This window comes from Triturus cristatus, chromosome 2_1, assembly GCF_964204655.1.
Source record: "Triturus cristatus chromosome 2_1, aTriCri1.1, whole genome shotgun sequence".
NCBI classification, from domain to species: Eukaryota; Metazoa; Chordata; class Amphibia; order Caudata; family Salamandridae; genus Triturus; species Triturus cristatus.
Window position 1 is genome coordinate 907,277,073 of NC_140581.1, and position 19,692 is coordinate 907,296,764.

At 43.0% G+C, this 19,692-nt stretch overlaps 1 protein-coding gene across 1 annotated transcript in view; it reads left to right on the forward strand.

The window, feature by feature from the left end:
- Positions 1-19,692, forward strand: part of LOC146866082 (uncharacterized) — a 666,825-nt gene that overhangs the window by 519,811 nt on the left and 127,322 nt on the right. The window lies entirely within an intron of this gene.

The window sequence follows — 19,692 nt, forward strand, 5'->3', positions numbered from 1 at the left end:
TAGTGATGCTGAATGTATTTGCATTACAGACTTAAACCTGAAAACCCCACTCGCTTCTAATTACTGTGCATGACTATACATGGCAAGCACATGGGTGTGTGCTAAACCTCTGCTTCTTCCCCCAAAAATTCGCTCCTCTTTTCCATCTACTGCAACTGTGAAATCACCAGAGCAAGACGCAATACATTTCTGCCTATAATTCTTCTATGCACACAGAGTCATGTTTTCACATTAGTCCCAAAACGAAATTTCTTTGCCAATTTGAAAGCACACTTACTGCTCTTTTTTTTTCGGGGGCAAGTGTATATCTCTTTTTTCAATTTGAAATCACTTTTACAGACTGACACATTCTGAAACCTTTTTTTTTAAATTTATTTAAATGCACATGTCCAAGCTGTTTTTTTTTCAGACCACCACCGTGTGTATTCTCTGTGACTGCCTACACTCCAGCAGGGGCAACCAGCCTTAGTGATGCTGAATGTATTTGCATTACAGACTTAAACCTGAAAACCCCACTCGCTTCTAATTACTGTGCATGACTATACATGGCAAGCACATGGGTGTGTGCTAAACCTCTGCTTCTTCCCCCAAAAATTCGCTCCTCTTTTCCATCTACTGCAACTGTGAAATCACCAGAGCAAGACGCAATACATTTCTGCCTATAATTCTTCTATGCACACAGAGTCATGTTTTCACATTAGTGCCAAAACGAAATTTCTTTGCCAATTTGAAAGCACACTTACTGCTCTTTTTTTTTCGGGCCAAGTGAAAATCTCTTTTTACACTTTGAAATCACTTTTACAGACTGACACATTCTGAAACCTTTTTTTTAAATTTATTTAAATGCACATGTCCAAGCTGTTTTTTTTTCAGACCACCACCGTGTGTATTCTCTGTGACTGCCTACACTCCAGCAGGGGCAACCAGCCTTAGTGATGCTGAATGTATTTGCATTACAGACTTAAACCTGAAAACCCCACTCGCTTCTAATTACTGTGCATGACTATACATGGCAAGCACATGGGTGTGTGCTAAACCTCTGCTTCTTCCCCCAAAAATTCGCTCCTCTTTTCCATCTACTGCAACTGTGAAATCACCAGAGCAAGACGCAATACATTTCTGCCTATAATTCTTCTATGCACACAGAGTCATGTTTTCACATTAGTGCCAAAACGAAATTTCTTTGCCAATTTGAAAGCACACTTACTGCTCTTTTTTTTCGGGCCAAGTGAAAATCTCTTTTTACACTTTGAAATCACTTTTACAGACTGACACATTCTGAAACCTTTTTTTTTAAATTTATTTAAATGCACATGTCCAAGCTGTTTTTTTTTCAGACCACCACCGTGTGTATTCTCTGTGACTGCCTACACTCCAGCAGGGGCAACCAGCCTTAGTGATGCTGAATGTATTTGCATTACAGACTTAAACCTGAAAACCCCACTCGCTTCTAATTACTGTGCATGACTATACATGGCAAGCACATGGGTGTGTGCTAAACCTCTGCTTCTTCCCCCAAAAATTCGCTCCTCTTTTCCATCTACTGCAACTGTGAAATCACCAGAGCAAGACGCAATACATTTCTGCCTATAATTCTTCTATGCACACAGAGTCATGTTTTCACATTAGTGCCAAAACGAAATTTCTTTGCCAATTTGAAAGCACACTTACTGCTCTTTTTTTTTCGGGGCCAAGTGAAAATCTCTTTTTACACTTTGAAATCACTTTTACAGACTGACACATTCTGAAACCTTTTTTTTTAAATTTATTTAAATGCACATGTCCAAGCTGTTTTTTTTTCAGACCACCACCGTGTGTATTCTCTGTGACTGCCTACACTCCAGCAGGGGCAACCAGCCTTAGTGATGCTGAATGTATTTGCATTACAGACTTAAACCTGAAAACCCCACTCGCTTCTAATTACTGTGCATGACTATACATGGCAAGCACATGGGTGTGTGCTAAACCTCTGCTTCTTCCCCCAAAAATTCGCTCCTCTTTTCCATCTACTGCAACTGTGAAATCACCAGAGCAAGACGCAATACATTTCTGCCTATAATTCTTCTATGCACACACAGTCATGTTTTCACATTAGTGCCAAAACGAAATTTCTTTGCCAATTTGAAAGCACACTTACTGCTCTTTTTTTTTCGGGCCAAGTGAAAATCTCTTTTACAGACTGACACATTATGAATCCACCATGTGTAACTACAACAAAAACAATTCCCATTTCTATTATTCATTTCTTAAGTTACCACATACATCCCCTCTCAAACTGTAAACTCACCTTTAAAATTAGTTAGTTGTGAAAGAAATGTGTCACTCAAACAGCAGATTATCAGAGCCAGGATCTCTGTTCTGTACACCTCTCTCCTCTCAGCAGAACCAGATAATGGCAAACTTTCCCTCTATTTTTCCACACATATACATGTAAGTTTCAAATCTCAGTGCTTCCCCCTTTTTTTCAAATGTAATGACACATTTCTATTGGTTGAAAACCAACCCTTTTCCAAAAGTACCCTGCCCCCAACTTGACTTCTGCCTAGTACCCTTCCCCCAACTTGACTTCTGCCTGCTACCATAGCAACAGCTCATGGAACACTGCTGTGTGCAGTTAGGTCAGAAGTTCGACACACAATGTTTCAATTCCACAGAGCAAGAGTGCTTGACTTTTCAAACCTAACTGCAAATCCATAGTACTGTTCTTTGGTTACACATTTTTTTGTACCAATACAAAACATGCTTCTATTAATTTTCACATACAGCCTAGTTTTTTTTCTAGAATGGTATGAAACAGCCAATCAGTTCTTTTTGTTTTGTAAAAAATATGTATGCCTCCATTTCCAAACTGTCTTTCTTTTCATATTGCCATTCTACTGAAAGACACCTCCTGAGTGCATCCAGTTCTCCTTTGAAGATGTTCACAGTGTGGATTGTAGGGCACAGCTATGTCTTCTGGAGTGAAAAGTTTGCAGAGAAAACAGATATGGTGAGAGACCTTGCTTTGCCAAATGTAGACATTAAATGGATTGGTCAGAGAGGGTTAAAGTGGCACCAATTGATGCCATTGGTGAAATCCTTCATGCAAATCCAACACCCTGACCTCATAATAGTGCACTGTGGTGGCAATGACCTAGGCACTTTGACTGGGGTAGGTCTGGAAATGCTTATGAAGGACACCTTTGCACAACTGTTTACACTTTTCCCTAAAACTGCCTTTGTGTTTTCCAACATATGCCAAAGGCAAAAATGGAACTGGTCCAATCATTTCTGTCCACAGATTGACAAAGCAAGAAAGCACGTCAACAAATCTGTTTCTGCTTTCCTCCGTGACTATGGTATGGGTGCCATTTACCACAACAACTTGCGTTACGACATGCAAGACATTTATAGAGGAGATGGTGTGCACTTCAATGATGAAGGGAACAGAGTCTTCCTCTTGAACCTTAGACTCTGCATCGGTACTTACTTGTAGGTACCACTAAAAAAATGACTCCATAAACACAACAGCTCTTTTTAGAGCTCCCTAATTTCTAAACTCTTAAATCTGATTTTCATTTATTTATTTTTATTTTTTTTACCGTACGCTTACCGTGAGCTTACCGTACGCGTACCCCGTGATTTTTTTTAAAATCAATAAATGTTTTTTTTGTACTTTTCTGTCCTTCTTTGACCCCCTTACAATTGTTAGGGGGTCTGTAACTCTCCTCATTGCCCCCTTTCCTTGTTTTCACTCTTTTTTTTCAGAGTGAAATACACAAAATGGCGGCCGCCGCTTCCTGGTTTCGGCCGATTCGAATGTTTACTAAGATCTAAGAGCCAATCAGAATCGCGCTCGCGCACGCCACCGTACGCTTACCGTAAGCGTACGGTAAGCGTACCGTAAGCTGGCTCAGATATATATATTGATTTAAAGGCTATTTTCTCAAAATCAACTGAACTGATTTACACCAAACCTACAAAAGGCACTTCCTTGACCTACGGACTACCTCTCTGCCAAATTTCTAGTAATTCTGTTCAGCCGTTCGGGCTGTAGCCCTGTCTAAAGGTCCTATGGAAAAATGCATGGGAAAAACGCGTTTTGGGACCCCCCTTTTATCTCAGCCCCCGCTTGACGGATCCCCCCGAGACTTTCAGGGTAGGAGCGGAGCGTAGCGCCCCACCTATTTTGAGAAATTCGCGAGGATTCGTCGACCGGCGCCAAAGTTATTCAAAATAGAATGTTGAGGTTTTCCTATGGAAACGTGGTCCTAACTATAACTACCTACTGGCGACCGCCAGTAGGTAATATATATATATTCACTGAAAAAACCATAGGTTTCACACATGTTATAGTTAGCTGTACATTTTACTGATAAAAAACCAATGAAATTCCCCCGTTATAGTTACTGTAGGCAACTATAACTCACGCGACCGCAATCCTCTGCTGATGCTAATACTGTATTTAGACACTTATTTGCCCATGTCTTCTTCCATTAAATTTTAGCTATACATATATTACAAATATTTTTTTTTCATAAAGACACATATGTCATCAGCAGAGGATTACGGTCGCGTGAGTTATAGTTGCCTACAGTAACTATAACGGGGGAATTTCATTGGTTTTTTATCAGTAAAATGTACAGCTAACTATAACATGTGTGAAACCTATGGTTTTTTCAGTGAATTTGCAAGGTTTTTTAAATGCTAATTCCTAACTATAACGTGTGTGAAACCTATGGTTTTTTCAGTGAATTTGTACGTTTTTTTAAATGCTAACTTACTTTGCGCCATTCGTGGAGTGTGCGCCCACTTAACGCAGTTCGTTTCGTGCGCGCACGGTGCGCTTCGCGCACCGTGCGCGCACAGTGAGCACGCGGTGCGCTTCGCGCACCGCGCCCCCACTTTACGCAGTTAGTGCCATGCACGCACGGTGGTCACGCGGTGCGCTGCGCGCACCGCGTGCCCACATTATGCGAGATGGGCCATGTACGCACGATGCGCTTCGCGCACCGTGCGCACATGGGGGACATATTATGCGCATTGTTGTGAAATGTTTTGTTTATTAATTTCAATTATTTCATAAGCCATGCACAAATGGTGCCCATCGGGCGCCATTTGCACATGGGGTGGGGAGAGTGTGGATACTTTTTAAAAAAAAAAAAAAAATTTACCGTACGCGTACGGTAAGCGTAATCGGCGATTTTTCAAAAAAAAAAAAAATTTTTTTTTTGGCCTTGTGGGTTGTTTGGTGGCCCGTATATCATTGCTGGGTGATTATTATTTCAATATACTGCCCCTTTACCCATTTTTGGGCTTCATTTATGCTGCCCTACTCAGAGTGCGAGAGAGAAAATGGCGGCCGCCGCTTCCTGGTTTCGGCCGATTCGAATGTTTACTAAGATCTAAGAGCCAATCAGAATCGCGCACCGTAAGCGCACCGTAAGCTGGCTCAGATATATATATTGATTTAAAGGCTATTTTCTCAGAATCTACTGAACAGATTTACACCAAAAGGCACTTCCTTGACCTGAGGACTACCTCTCTGCCAAATTTCAAGTAATTCTGTTCAGCCGTTCGGGCTGTAGCTGTGTCTAAAGGTCCTATGGAAAAATGCATGGGAAAAACGCGTTTTGGGACCCCCCTTTTATCTCAGCCCCCGCTTGAAGAAACCCCCCGAGACTTTCAGGGTAGGAGCGGAGCGTTGCGCCCCACCTGTTTTGAAAAATTCGCGAGGATTTGTCGACCGGCGCAAAAGTTATTCAAAATAGAATGTTGCGGATTTCCTATGGAAACAGGGTCCTAACTATAAGTACCTACTGGCGACCGCCAGTAGGTAATATATATATATATATATATATATATATATATATATATATATATATATTACCTACTGGCAATCGCCAGTAGGTAGTTATAGTTAGGACCAAGTTTCCGTAGGAAGAGCATTTTTTGTTTTGCTTATAACTTTGGCGTCGTTTGATGAATCTTCATGAAATTTTCCAAACTAATTCTTTGTTCATATCAGCTCCTATGTTGAAAGTGTGGTGGTGATTCGTCAAGAGGGGCTGATAAAAAAAACCTGTTTTCTCCATGTTAATTTCCATAGGAAACTTTAGACCAGGCTACAGGTCGAACGGGTGAACGGAATTACCCCAAATTTGGCAGGGAGAAGGGTCTTGGTCTAGAAAACATGCTTTTGTTTATTTGGTGTAAATCCGTTCAGTAGTGTTGGAGAAATATCAAAGTTTTCAGATATCGATATTTGGGAATTTTGCCCTCTGATTGGCTGAGGCATTACGAGCATGAGCTTGATGCTTATTGGCTGCGAGCTGTTGCAACTAGGAAGTGTTGGCAGCCATTTTGTGATTCCGTTGAAATGAGTAAGGGGGAAAAAGGGCAAAAAAGTAGGAAACAGAAGGATAGGAGCACTGTAACCTCTGTGGGGGAGTGCGAAGCGAAGTAGTCACTCCTACCGGACTGACAGTGCGGTGTTGCTCAGCTGAGATGAGATGCTGCTACACTCGGGTATGAAACCGAGAGCCTACACCGTGAGTTCATTGCTGTAAAGTGATGTGCTCTGGTCTTTGTAGCATACCTGTGGAAGTAGTGTTAATAGGTGTTTATACCATACAGGGAGTGGGAAGCGAACTACTGATCTCTACCGTACGTTTATACTATACTGGATGTGGGAAGCGAAGTACTCACGCCTACCGGTGTGAAGACTCGGGGATCTTACCGAGCTGATTGCTGTAAAGTGATGGGCTCTGGGCGCTGTAGCATACTGGCCGCCGTAGTATGACTGTGTAATTAGTGTTAGTATGCGTTTATACTAGACAGGGAGTGGGAAGCGAACTACTAACCCCTACTGGTCTGAAGACTCGGGGATTAAACCGTGAGCTCATTGATGTAAAGTGATGTGCTATGGGTGCTGTAGCATACCTGTGGAAGTAGTGTTAGTTTGCGTTTATACAATACAGGGAGTGGGAAGCGAACTACTCACCCCTACCGGTCTCAAGACTCGTGGATGAAACCATTAGCTCATTGCTGTAAAATCATGTGCTCTGTGTAGTATTCCAATGTAAGTCATAGTAGAATGTTAGTATGTAATGCTACTATAATGTAAGTGTGTAATGTTAGAATGTAGGGCTGTCATGAGGGGAATCTTGGGGAGTTTGTACACAGTGCTGGAGAAGACGTTTGCCTTGTTGTCTGGTCCTGTTGGTGGCTGTTTAAGCTGTCTTCTTTTCCTGCAATAAATCTACTTATCGGATCCACTGCTGTCTTCTTCACTACATAAATTTGGCGGGGAGCGGGAGAAGGTAAAAAGAAGGCAGCACTCACTAAGATTTTGAGCTTGCTTGCGTTCTGCTGAAGACCCGTTTTCTTGGTGAAGCTGTTTCTACTCATCCCAGGGTTGTCGGCTCATCGAACTATATGATCCTACCTCTGGTAGGATTTATACTTGTTGATTTTGGTCTTCCTTTGCCTCTTCACTACACTCTGGTTGCTGTACTACACGTGTGCAAGTAGTGTTAGTATGCGTTATACTAATTCTGTAGTTATGCAGTAACCAATGCATCATGGCCCTATGGAGCGCCACCTCCCAGGCGCAGCTCATACAATGTCCCGGGGAGTGCATCCGTGGGACATTTATGTTTGTTATTACAGGGCAGGAGCATGGCTTCCACCCTGTGATAGTAAATTCTTGTTTGCCTTGTTGAAGCGAGAGGAGGAAAACCTTGTATCGCTTCAATAAAGTGGATCCGGATGGTAAAAATGGAGAAAACAAAATGAAGCGGGGTCTCACCCGTTCATTTAAATGAGCCCACTGGTGGGTAATGTTCCGGGGCCAAACCTATTATTATATTGCGGGGTCTCTGTAGCACTGGGGACCTTAATCTCACATGTAAATTAGGCGCGGGAGGGCACAGAGACGTTTTGCAGCTGAGGGGATTGACACCTCCCCGGGTATTGTTTACGAATTGTTCAGGGGGGTTCGAGGCCAACTCAAGACCGGGGATCGGCAATCTCCGGAGCTTTACTTAAATGTGCAGGGTGGGCCTCGCCAGTCCTTGAAGCCTCTGTGGCCCTAGGCAGTGCCTTATTGGTTCTGTAATCACACGGGCTGTACTCATGGTGTTAAAAAGTGATACACTCATAGAACCCTTGCCGTTGTACAAATACCCAGGCTTCATTTATGTAATAGTCTGTTGGTTCATATTTGGTAGGTGCACTGCAAAATTACAAATGTTTTTGCCTCATAACCGCCTATCAACCTCCGATTTTCACACTAAACTACAGACAAGTGTTGTCAGAAAAAGAAGAACCGTACACTCACTTATTTATTGGTAAAAAAAATAACTTTTATTAAAACAACACAAATAAATGCAAACGTAACTTTATTCGAACAAACAACAGTAAAGCATGAAAGAAGTGGGAGCCCTCACTGTTCACCTCCCGTCACCCATGTGTCTGGGATGCTGGGGTCCACGAGAAACAGTGCGGTCCAGCAAGTCTTTAAAATGAAACAGAGATCTAAATGAGGCCAGAGATATTATTATCTACGGCAACATCGCTTGCCTGCCCCTGTGCACCCAGGCTGCTACACCCCAGCCCCTTCCCCTGCACTGTGCTCAAATGCAGCTCCTGCGCACCGAGGCTTCACTGCTCACCTGCCACAACCGGTGTGTCCAACGACGTGCTGGTGTGAGCTCCGACTCCAGGGTGCCTCTCATGGTGGCACAGCAGGTCTCCGGTGTGGGACGGTGTCTTGATACCACGATGGAAGGCATCAGAAAGGCCAGAGCATTATCATCGATTGAGCGCCTGCTGTGTGCTTTTCCGTGCAACTAACTCAGTGTCTGAAAAGGGAGAAATAATATAATGGTGGAAACGTCTTAAGGTAAATGAAGGTTTATTTCAAGCTTAAGAGAGAACATCAGTTGAGCGTATCCTTCCTTCTTGAAGTACGATCTACCAACTGTTAGTGGTAATCGTGGTTCAAAGAGGAGTTGGAGTGCACGAGAATACACAAGGGTAAATAATAATATGTTATGCCAACGATCACATACAAAGGAACAGAGCGCATGCTAGAAGCATAATGTGGGCGTGCAATGCAGTGGCGCAAGCCTGTGTGCATGTACGCTTAGTAGTCAGCTCACTACAGTGCCCCAAAAGCCAATGCCACGTGTCTGTAGGGCAGCGCTGCCGGCTGGCTCAGGCCTACAGTACGGTCCAGCAGGTCCTCAAAATGAGACAGAGATGTGACTGAATGAGGTCAGAGATCACATCATTACGCACAGCGACATCGCTTGTTTGCACCTGTGCACCCAGGCTGATGCACCCCATCCCTCCCACCACAATGCGCTCAATTGCAGCCCCTGTGCACCCAGGCACTACTGCTCACCTGCTGTCATTGGTGTGTGTCCAAACACGACGGCCAGCAGGGTTCACAATTCAGATGTAGTTTTGATTGCCAGGATGATGTACACCTCATGGATCCCTTTTTTTTGTTGCGCATTGTGATATGCGAGGTGGATGCGACCATATCACCTGAAGCAGTGTGGAAGAATTGGGACATGTGGCGTCGTCGTTATCCTATTTATACATACACAAAGTGGGCTGGGCTTGCGTATGCCAGGCCAGCGTAGGGGTGTGAATAATTATTCCGGGGACCTGGGCGTTGTTCGGTTCCTGCCTGGGTAGGAAGTGTACTTATGTGTGTGTCCCTGTTGCAGTTTTGACGTCGTACAATCCACAATTTACATTAATGTAGCATGTACCGGGAAGGCGGCAACTATCGCTAATGAGATGCTGTCCGAAAACATTGAATGGACAACATCACAAGTCGTTGTCAAGCTGGTGGATATGCGCAGACACGCATGTCAATGGTGTGCGGTATTATTGAAAGTGTTGCTATCTCGAAGCGCACACATGTGAATGTGCTCGGATGGAGGGAGGATCAGCAGTGAGGTTACGTCATACACAGTGATAGCTCATTACAGTCAAGAAATGCATGTCAAACAGAGCATACTGCAACACAAATCTACACATTACTCATTACTGTTTGTCACATGTGATCTAGGATGTGCACTCTGCCTGTGGCTGACGATACCCCTTCGAGCCACCAATACCCAGGCCGAAAGGCAGCACAATAATGTGCGCACACACACACACCAGGGGCATCGTGTAACACACATTTGTTTTTTGATGTAACGTTTCAGATGCATGGCTATCACACGTGGAAGGCTACTGTACAGAGCATGATTATTGATCAAGATGATCGTTGCATGTTGTGTGTACTATAAGATATGTGTACACAGCAAAAAACTTTTCAAAAAAGCTCTGTAAGCAGAAGAGGTGTCTCTCATCAAACGGTGTAGAGAGAATGACTAAAATGGGTGGGGTCCTCCAACTGTTACACTGGGAAATGTTATGAACCAATCAAAAGCTTTTTTTAAGGTCCCATGGCAATTGTGCACCGAGCGCGCAAGGAGGCCGCAACCGACGTGATTTTGAGAAAAAATATTTACCATAATATTAGTTTATTACAGTTAGAAATATATAAATGTGGCAAAAGTTTTAGAATATCGCTTGCTCTCATATACACTTTAAACTTATTTAGATATAGTTTTGAGACATAAAAAATTAAATGAGGAAATGGCGTATCCGGCTCGATACCATACGTCTATGACGAAACACAGGGCCTGGCAGCGTGTACTCGTCGCATACAGAACGCGCAGCCGGCGCGACCCTATACGTATATGATGTAACGCTCGTATTTGTACCGCGCACCCATCGCATACCAAACTAGGAGCTGGCGCGACCTTATACGTATATGATGTTAGGCGGGACATGGTGCTACGAAGCCGTCGGATACGAAATGCGCATCCTTAACAACTTTCGCAATATGGAGGATAGGATTTGCGTGGTGATGGAGCTTGGTACACTTCCGTTACGGGAGTCTAGTTTTCTCATAAAAAAAAAATATATATACACCCTTTTTTGAAGATATAAAAAATTACTTAATTTTTCAAATTGAAAAAACAAAAAGGATAATAGAGTTCCAAAATATGAAAAAAAATTGAAAAAAATAAAGGTTTTATAAATATGAAAATATGAAATTAACATTTAAAAACCCTTTGAAATTCACTGAAAAAACCATAGGTTTTACAGACGTTATAGTTAGGAATTAGCATTTAAAAAACCTTAGAAATTCACCGAAAAAAACATAGGTTTCAGGGACGTTATAGTTAGTTGGACATTTGACTCATATAAAACCAGAGAAATTCGCCCGTTATAGTTAGTTGAGCCAACTATAACTCACGCGCCAGCACTGCACTGGTGATGAGATCACATATTACATCACTCATGACATGGTCAGTGACATCACTGATGACATCACTGATGCCATCATCCTCATGATAATCTGATGCACATACTGATGCCTTAATATAAACTTTGATACACGCATTCTAAAATACAGACAACTATTTTTGAAACCATCCACACAAGAATGCCAGATACTACATACCACCCACTATTTTCTATGTCTACACACATCCAGTCACTTATACATACAGTTAATCATCAATACAGTACTATAATATGCACTTATACATCTATACATACAGTCACACTCCGCCACTCAACCATTCATTTGCTCACACACCTAGTCAGTCATGTAAATAATCTATCACATACCCATTTACTCATGTATATAGTTATACACACCAACTCTGTTATTTATACACACACCAGATCACTTATTTATGCAGATACTAACACATACTTACTGTCTTATACAATCACTGATATAAGCAGACACTCATTTATACACCCACTCTTCAAATAACTTACTCTCACGTATAGTCATTTATATACTCCAACATTCATACATACTGTCTTAAACCATATGTAGTTACTCACACATATGCCACTGAGACATTCATTCACTCACCAACACACCCATACACAATCTAACTCACCCATACAGCCCTTCCCAGATGCACTTTTTAATCCTACAACCTGTGAATCACCCACTCAGACATGCACATAGTGACACACCCCCCACCCACCCATACAGACACCCAGGCACCCATACAGATACTCAGACAACAAATCAATAACCCAGATAGATAGATAGATAGATAGATAGATAGATAGATAGATAGATAGATAGATAGATAGATAGATAGATAGATAGATAGATAGATAGATAGATAGATAGATAGATAGATAGATAGATAGATAGATAGATAGATAGATAGATAGATAGATAGATAGATAGATAGATAGATAAATGAATGAATAAATCCTCTTTAGCACAGAAGTGATTAATTAAGTACCATACCCTTTTTATTGTATTCATTGTGTATACAGAAGACTTGGAACAGCCAGAGCTTGCCTAGTTTCAAGATATTCTTCATCCCCTCTAAAATTTGACAACAATTTAGCAATGAAATGACTAGTCAACAGAAGAATAAGATTGGCCTTTTTTATAAAGGTTGTATAATGGTTTCCAAATTTTGCATTTAAGACTTGAAAAGGCTTTTGAATTCATACATTGGGCATAAATGTTAGTGAACCTCATATAGGGTTATTTTACAATTCCAAATACATCATCTGAACTATATGAAACCTTGAGTTGCCTTTTCAAACTTTTAGTGGACAGAACACAAAAGGAGGTGAAACCATGGATGTCTATCTTTCTTTCCAATCAAGTATCTGGCAATAGTATTTTATATATATGACTAATGCTAATAGTGTACTTGCCTCAAGAGCCTCCCTTTTAAGAAGCTGTCCTCCAAATTTCACTCCTAGCTTGATCTGGTCAAGTCTTAGAGGTTTCAAGTCTCATCTTGCCACTGGCTTTTCCACCAGTACTTTCTGCTTGGACATTCCGCAGACACCAAGAGATCGGCCCTGAGTGTTTATACTTATTTCTATTAGAGTTTGGTGACACTATCTTGAGAAGGTTTTTAACTGCTGTTGAAGGGGTAGCCTTGTCACAAACTCCTTGCCCTTCTTTAGAAGCTTGGCATATGTAGCAGACTTTATTTCCTGCACATACATTGCACACAATTGGCATATGTTTTTCTTCAATCACAAGTTGACAAATGTATTCTTTTTTTAATTTTAATTTGTCACGTGGAGCTTTTTATTTCATTGGATATATTTTATTTGATCAAAATAGTACATAAAACATATATTGAAAAAAACAGTGTATGCATATTTATACCGCTACACTTAAATAACTCCATGGGCAAATGTACAGTAAAAAAAAAAAGTATTTCATAAAAGTATCACATATTTATCCATATATGCCGGTGAGGCACTTACTTTTGGAGACCAGCAGTTTTTTTCCACATCAGATATATTCACTGCGAGCAAGAGAAAGACATACAAACGGGAAAGAAGGAGGAAGAGAAAGACAGAAAAACGGGAGCAAAGAGAGAAAGAAGGGCCCATCAAGAGTGAGATGAAGGCCCAGGGGGTCTGATAGTGAGTTAGAAAGTCCTAAAGTGAATTCAGATCCATGGAGCACCGATTTTATTAGCACTACCAGAACAATCAAGATTTTTGTAAAGCACAACAAATCACCGTTAGCATCAAAGGGCCCTGGGGGGAAAGGCGGGGGTTTCTGTAGTTCAGTTGAAGAGCCAAGTCTTGAGGTCCTTCCTGAACTGAGGCAGTGACGGTGATTGCCTGAGATGCAGAGGCAGAGAGTTCCAGGTTTTCATGGCGAGCTAGAAGAAGGATCTTCCTCCAGTCGAGGTCTTGCGAATCTGTGGGACAGTGGCCAATGCCAGTTGGGTGGAGTGGAGATGTCTGGTGGGTGTGTAGAAGGAGAGGCGGTGGTTGAGGTATGCAGGTTTGATGTTGTGGAGGGCTTTATAGGTGTGCGTGAGGAGCTTGAAAGTGATTCTTTTGTTGATCGGGAGCCAGCGAAGGTCTCTCATGTGACTGAAGATGTGGCTGTGGTGGGGGATGTCCAGGATAAGTCTGGCCTAGGCGTTCTCCTGGATTTGGTGGGGATCCACTTGAAGGTCTTCTGAAGCATGTGGAGCATGTGGAAGCAGGAAGATGAGACAGTGTTGATTTGGCGGTTCATTGAGAGTGGGGAGTCGAGGATGATGCTGAGATTGCAGGCGTGGTCAGTGGGTGCGGGGTGTTCCGAGCCCTGCAGGCCACCAGGAGGTGGCAGAGAGGGCGGTACCCAGGATGAGGACTTCGGTTTTGTCAGGGTTGAGTTAGAGGCAGCTCTCCTTCATCCAGGCAGCTACTACCTCCATCCCGTTGTGAAAGTTGCCATTAGCAGCCGTAGGTTAATCGGTGAGGGAGCGACTCAGCTGGGTGTTGTCGGTGTAGGAGACAATGTTGAGTCGCTAGTTTCTAACGATGGCAGCAAGTGGGGCCATGTAGATTTTGAAGAGAGTGAGGCTCAGTAAGGAGCTCTGGGGAACTCTGCAGCGGATCGCAATAGGTTCCAAGGAGAACGGTGTAAGCTTAACTCTCTGGGTACGGCCGGCGAGGAAGGAGCAGATCCAAAGATTTGCCGTGAATGCCAGCATTGGGAAGTCTTTTGCAAACAAGTGTGATTTGAGACAGTGTAGACGGCAGCAGAGAGGTCCAGGAGGATGAGTGCTGTGGTTTCGCCTCGGTCGAAGAGAGTACGGAAGTCGTCATTTGTGGCGAGGAGTGCAGTCTTGGTGCTGTGGTTGCTTTTGAAGCCTGATTGGGAGGGGTCCAGGTTGTGGTTCATTTTTCAATGAATTTGGTGACTTGGTTGTTGATGGCCTTCTCAATGACATTGGCTGGGAAGGGAAAAGACAGATGGGTCTGTAATTCTTCAGGACCGTCAGGTCAGTAGAGGGTTTCTTCAGCAGGGGGTTAATCACTATGTGTTTCCAGTCTTCAGAGGAGGTGGCGGACCCGATTGAGCAGTTGATAGTGCGGCAGAGTTTGTGGGTGATGGTGGTGCCACTCGGTTGAAGATGTGGTGAGGGCAAGGGTTTGAGGGGGCTCCAGAGTGGAGGCTTTTCATGCTCCTTAGGTTGTTGTCAGCGGTGAGGGTGGTCCAATTGAGCAGCGACAGCTGAAATCTGGAACATTTGGGTGCAATGGTTGCCGGTGGGGTGGGTGGGTCTTGGGTTGCGAAGCTATTGTAGATATCTTTATTCTCGCTGTGGAAGAAGGTGTTGAGGTTGTTGCAGAGGTTTTGGGATGTTGGATGTCTTTGGCCTCCGTGCTGGGTTTGGTGAATTCTTTGATCACTGTGTAAAATTCTTTGCTGTTTTGTGCAGTGGTGTTGATTTGTTTCTGAATAGCAGTATTCTTAGTGGTTCTGATGAGGTGGTGGTGTGTGGTAATGGCAGTTTTGAAGACTGTGGGGCCTGCTGAGTTCTTGCTGCTCCTCCATCTTCTCTAAAGCTGTCTGCAGGTGAGCCTGGACTCTTGGAGGGTGGGGAAAAACCAGCTGGCTTTCTCAGATGGCTGCTTGCTGGAGGGTTTCCTGGGGGGGGGGCAGTGTTTTAACACAGTCAGAGATCCATCATTGGGGGTTGTGTGCTGAGGCTTTGGCATCCTTGGAGGTTGGAGGTGGGGTTTTATGGAGGGAGGGGGAGCAAGTTGGTGTTCGGAGACCTTGTTCCAGATTCTGCACAGGTAGAGGTGGGCGTGGTGGTGTTCACTGGGTTTGGTGAAGGAGAAGTTAACGCAGTGGTGGTCTGGCCATTGTAGTTTGGAGTTGTGGTTGACGGAGATGTTGTTGCCTGCGGGGAAAATCGGGTCAAGCGTGTGTCCTGCTGAATGGGTTGGGGAGGTGACCAGTTGTTTGAATCCAATGGTAGCAAGTTTCTCCAGTAGGGATGATGTGTTGCTGTTGTTGAGGTTTTCCAGTTGGAAATTGAGGTCGCAGAGGAGGATGTAGTCCGTTGAGGCGAGAGTGTGATGTGCGATGAAGTTGGCGATGGATTCCTTGAAGGGGGATGGAGCCCAGGAGGTCTCTAAACTAGGGTTCCGGGGAAGGTGGTGTTTGGGTTGGTCTGGAACTGGAAGTGGAATTGGAGGTGCTTTATGTTGGGTGAGTGGTGGTAGGAGCTAGTTGTGATTTGGACGTTATGTTTACGTACGATGGCGATGACTCCTGCCGTGCATTTGGTGCAGTCCTTGTGAATGATTTTGTAACCGTCTGGGATGGCGGGTGAGATGTCCGGGGCTGAGGTGGGATCAATCCAGGTTTCCGTGAAGAAGGCGGCGTCGGGGGGGATAGAATTGAGCAGGTACCAGATCTCCACGCTCTGTTTGTTGAGGGAGCGTGTGTTAAGTAAGATGCAGCTGAGGTGGTCTGGTCTGGTTCTTGTGGGTTGTTTGGTAGGTGGGTCTGGTGTGCGGAGGCAGGCGAAGGTGCAGTTGCTACAGGAGAATGGGCCCTGGGTGTCATTCGGGGATGCGAGGTGTCAGGCGGTGGAACATGGAGCTGTGCCTAAAGCACCGCTTTTGGCAATTGTACTCGTTCTTTTACAAGTTAAGCACTGAAAAGGCAGGTGTTCATTTACTGGATACAATTGCTGAGCTGATATTGGCCATCACCCTGCTGGGAATCCATTTTTTCAGATTTCCTAGCCAGCACACAATTATGTGCGCTGCAGTAAAAAGACCGATAGAAGACGCATGCCCTTTTTCATTAAAATACCAGGCCTACAAACTATTGCTCTGTACACATTCTCATGTGAAATGTCAGCGAACCACTTGAAGCAGAGAGCTCTTTAATTTAAAAAATTGTCGGTCACGTGAGCAGAAAACAAGTGAGTCATTCTGTTTATACGGAATTGACTAAGAGCTGTAAGAGTCAGAAAAGCAGCTGGAGGACATCAATAGACTATAGAAAGAGATGCAGAGGTGATTGTCAGTACTTGGCACCATGAGAGAAGTGGGTCCAGCCCTTTCATTTGGTACTGCCACTAAACTTGCTGATATGAAAATTGTGCATAAATCTGCAAATTGCTTCAGAATTTGAGGGGGAAGGGAAAAATTACAGAGATACGGTCGTAACTGTTCATTGCCACAGGTCATGTGACACCCTTATATAGTCCCAGCATCAAGCATGATGCTACTTTGGAGGATACAGTTGTAGTGGAAAAAATTAAACGAAATCTCCCAGAATGCGAATGGTGGCGCAGGCCAAAAAAGGCAGGACTGACGGACACTTTAACACATAATACTGGGTAAATGTTATTGAAGCAGAAGCACAGGGCACATAAGGTGCTAATCAGTAAACAATAGTGTATGTTGAGTCAGGTGGAAACTGATTTATTGAAATCTGAATTTGATGTGGAGAAGAAAGGACCTAAGCTGTGAAGTCAATATCACTGCTAGTTCTGGCATCATGCTGTGCTTTTCAATTATCATTTTAGGGAGGTTAAATCTGATCAAAGAGACATAATGGCAAGACAGAAATGTGGAAATGGTCATTTCCAAAAGGTGACAATAGAAGAGAACACACTATGCGGTTGGTTTTAACATATCTGCAACACGCACACATGTACAACTTGAGTCACAAGGAGATATAGTGATATGCAAAAACATTTGGTAAACAAAGCGAGGATTAGAAGGCGATTATACATATTTTGCAATATAAGAAGGAAAGTCAAATTTGTACGGTTTTGCAGTTTGCATGATGGCAAAGAAAACATATTTTGCTCCTGTCCATTTTACTGGTTAATTCTTGCAGCAGGAAAGCTGGGAAACAATAGGAAAAAAGCTTCCCACGATTCCGTCTGTGATTTATAATAAGGAAATTGAGCAAATATATTTTTCCACTTTTCAAAAACGTAAAATGGATCTGCATTTACGGCCAAATCAGTTCGTTCCACCTTTTAATAAAAGATCTGCTTTCTTCATTACTAATTATGAGAGCAGCAAAAATGGTGCAGATGTTATATAGTCTGGCACAGGCTCCAATTTCAACCCAAGCTCGTCCACTTAGTCTGTTTTTGGAGCTCTACACTTCAGGCAAATGATAATATTGTATCAAATAATGGTACGATTAGTTACAGCTAATCTTCCTTAGTCAGTTATGCTGCAAAGAGGCGTGTCAGCTTTCGCATGGGTTGTGCTTGCCGTCCAGATTCTCTTTTAGATGATAATCTTAATAATAATAATAATATTCAATTTTTAATTTTTCTTTTTTTTTAATAAGGCATCATGATGTCTGAGCCTCCTAGGCACTCAATGATGACATCTGTTGTGATATACATTTCCGACCGGGACAGCTCTGCATTTTATCCTTCCCTTAGGTCTATAAGTTGAATACCATTATACTGGCCAAAAATAGCACTTTTTATTTACATCTGTTGGAAATAGAGAACACTACGTATGTCATGCTATATACAAATATTACTTAAAGAAAACAAAATGATAAGCTTGTTTTAATTTCTTCATGTGTAATTTTTAACAAGTTAGTTGCATTTTGTAACAGGTACAGCAAAGTTTAGGATGTTAAGGTAGTTCATAATTCGAGCATTTTTAGAAAATTCTTAAATTCCTATTCATTTAATTGAAACAAGTGAAATAAATTGTTTGCACTATCAACATGTTATTTGATTGAATATAAGTGCCACTGTGAAGCACACATTAAACAAGAAAATATGTTTTCCTGTCTACAATTATTAACACTGTTTAATGAGTTTGCAAGTTCCCAGACGCCCTAAGTCCCACTGAGGTAATCCGGGTGCACCGTGCCCCTTCTAAATGCTACTAGGGTGGTGCTCTCTGCTCACTCATTAAGGTGTAAGAGGCTGTACCCCTCTCCATCCTAACACGGCCCTAATACTTATGTGAGGTAGATAGGTGAGGGTTGGGCAGAAGGTGGTGAAGGTTGAGCTGCCTCTCGCAAGGACTGACCATAGAGCCACAACTATCTACTCAAACTTGGATCTAGCAGAGGAACAGGAGTGACTTCAGCACCAGGAGGCAGCTACAAAACTTCCTATATTTTCTAGGAGATTATTAGTTTACTTGTTGCAATTTCTGATTCATTCAGTTTGTTAACTGTGGCCATGTGTGCATTGATGAGACATATCAGGAATCTTAACCCCTTCAGCGCTGCGCGGATTCCCCCGCGGTGCTGAAGGGTTCTAGCGCGGGCGGGGCCATGACGGAACGGTTCCGTCATGAGCACAGCTCAACCGATGCTCATGATGGAACCGTTCCGTCATGAGCATCGAAGGGGTTAATTATTTTGCCAATGCACTCTGCAGTCAGAAGCTTTCACATTTTGTCTGATTGCCGTACATAGCTCTTAGTACATAGTCGAGTTTACTAGGTCTGTTTTAAAATATTAGCATATCATTGAAATAACAGCCGTTCCTGACATGGTATTCTAAAGCCACCCCTCCACAGTCAATTGTATTGTGCTCCTCTCCATTAGTGGTTCCTACTTTTCCCATCAACACCAGCACATTCACAGAGCCACCTGCAAGTCCCAAAAGATTCCTATCACCTTGAGCCCAATTGGGCGCCACTCACAGATAACACCATAATAAATTCACCAATATGCTAACAATACACAATTCTACTTGAAAGTCTCCTCCTCTCCTGACATTCAGTGCCTCAGACACTGCCTGCAGCTCATCCAGAACTGGACGTTCAGTGCTTACCAGAAGCTCAACCTCATCAAGACAGTATTGCGGTTAGTTGCGAAGAATT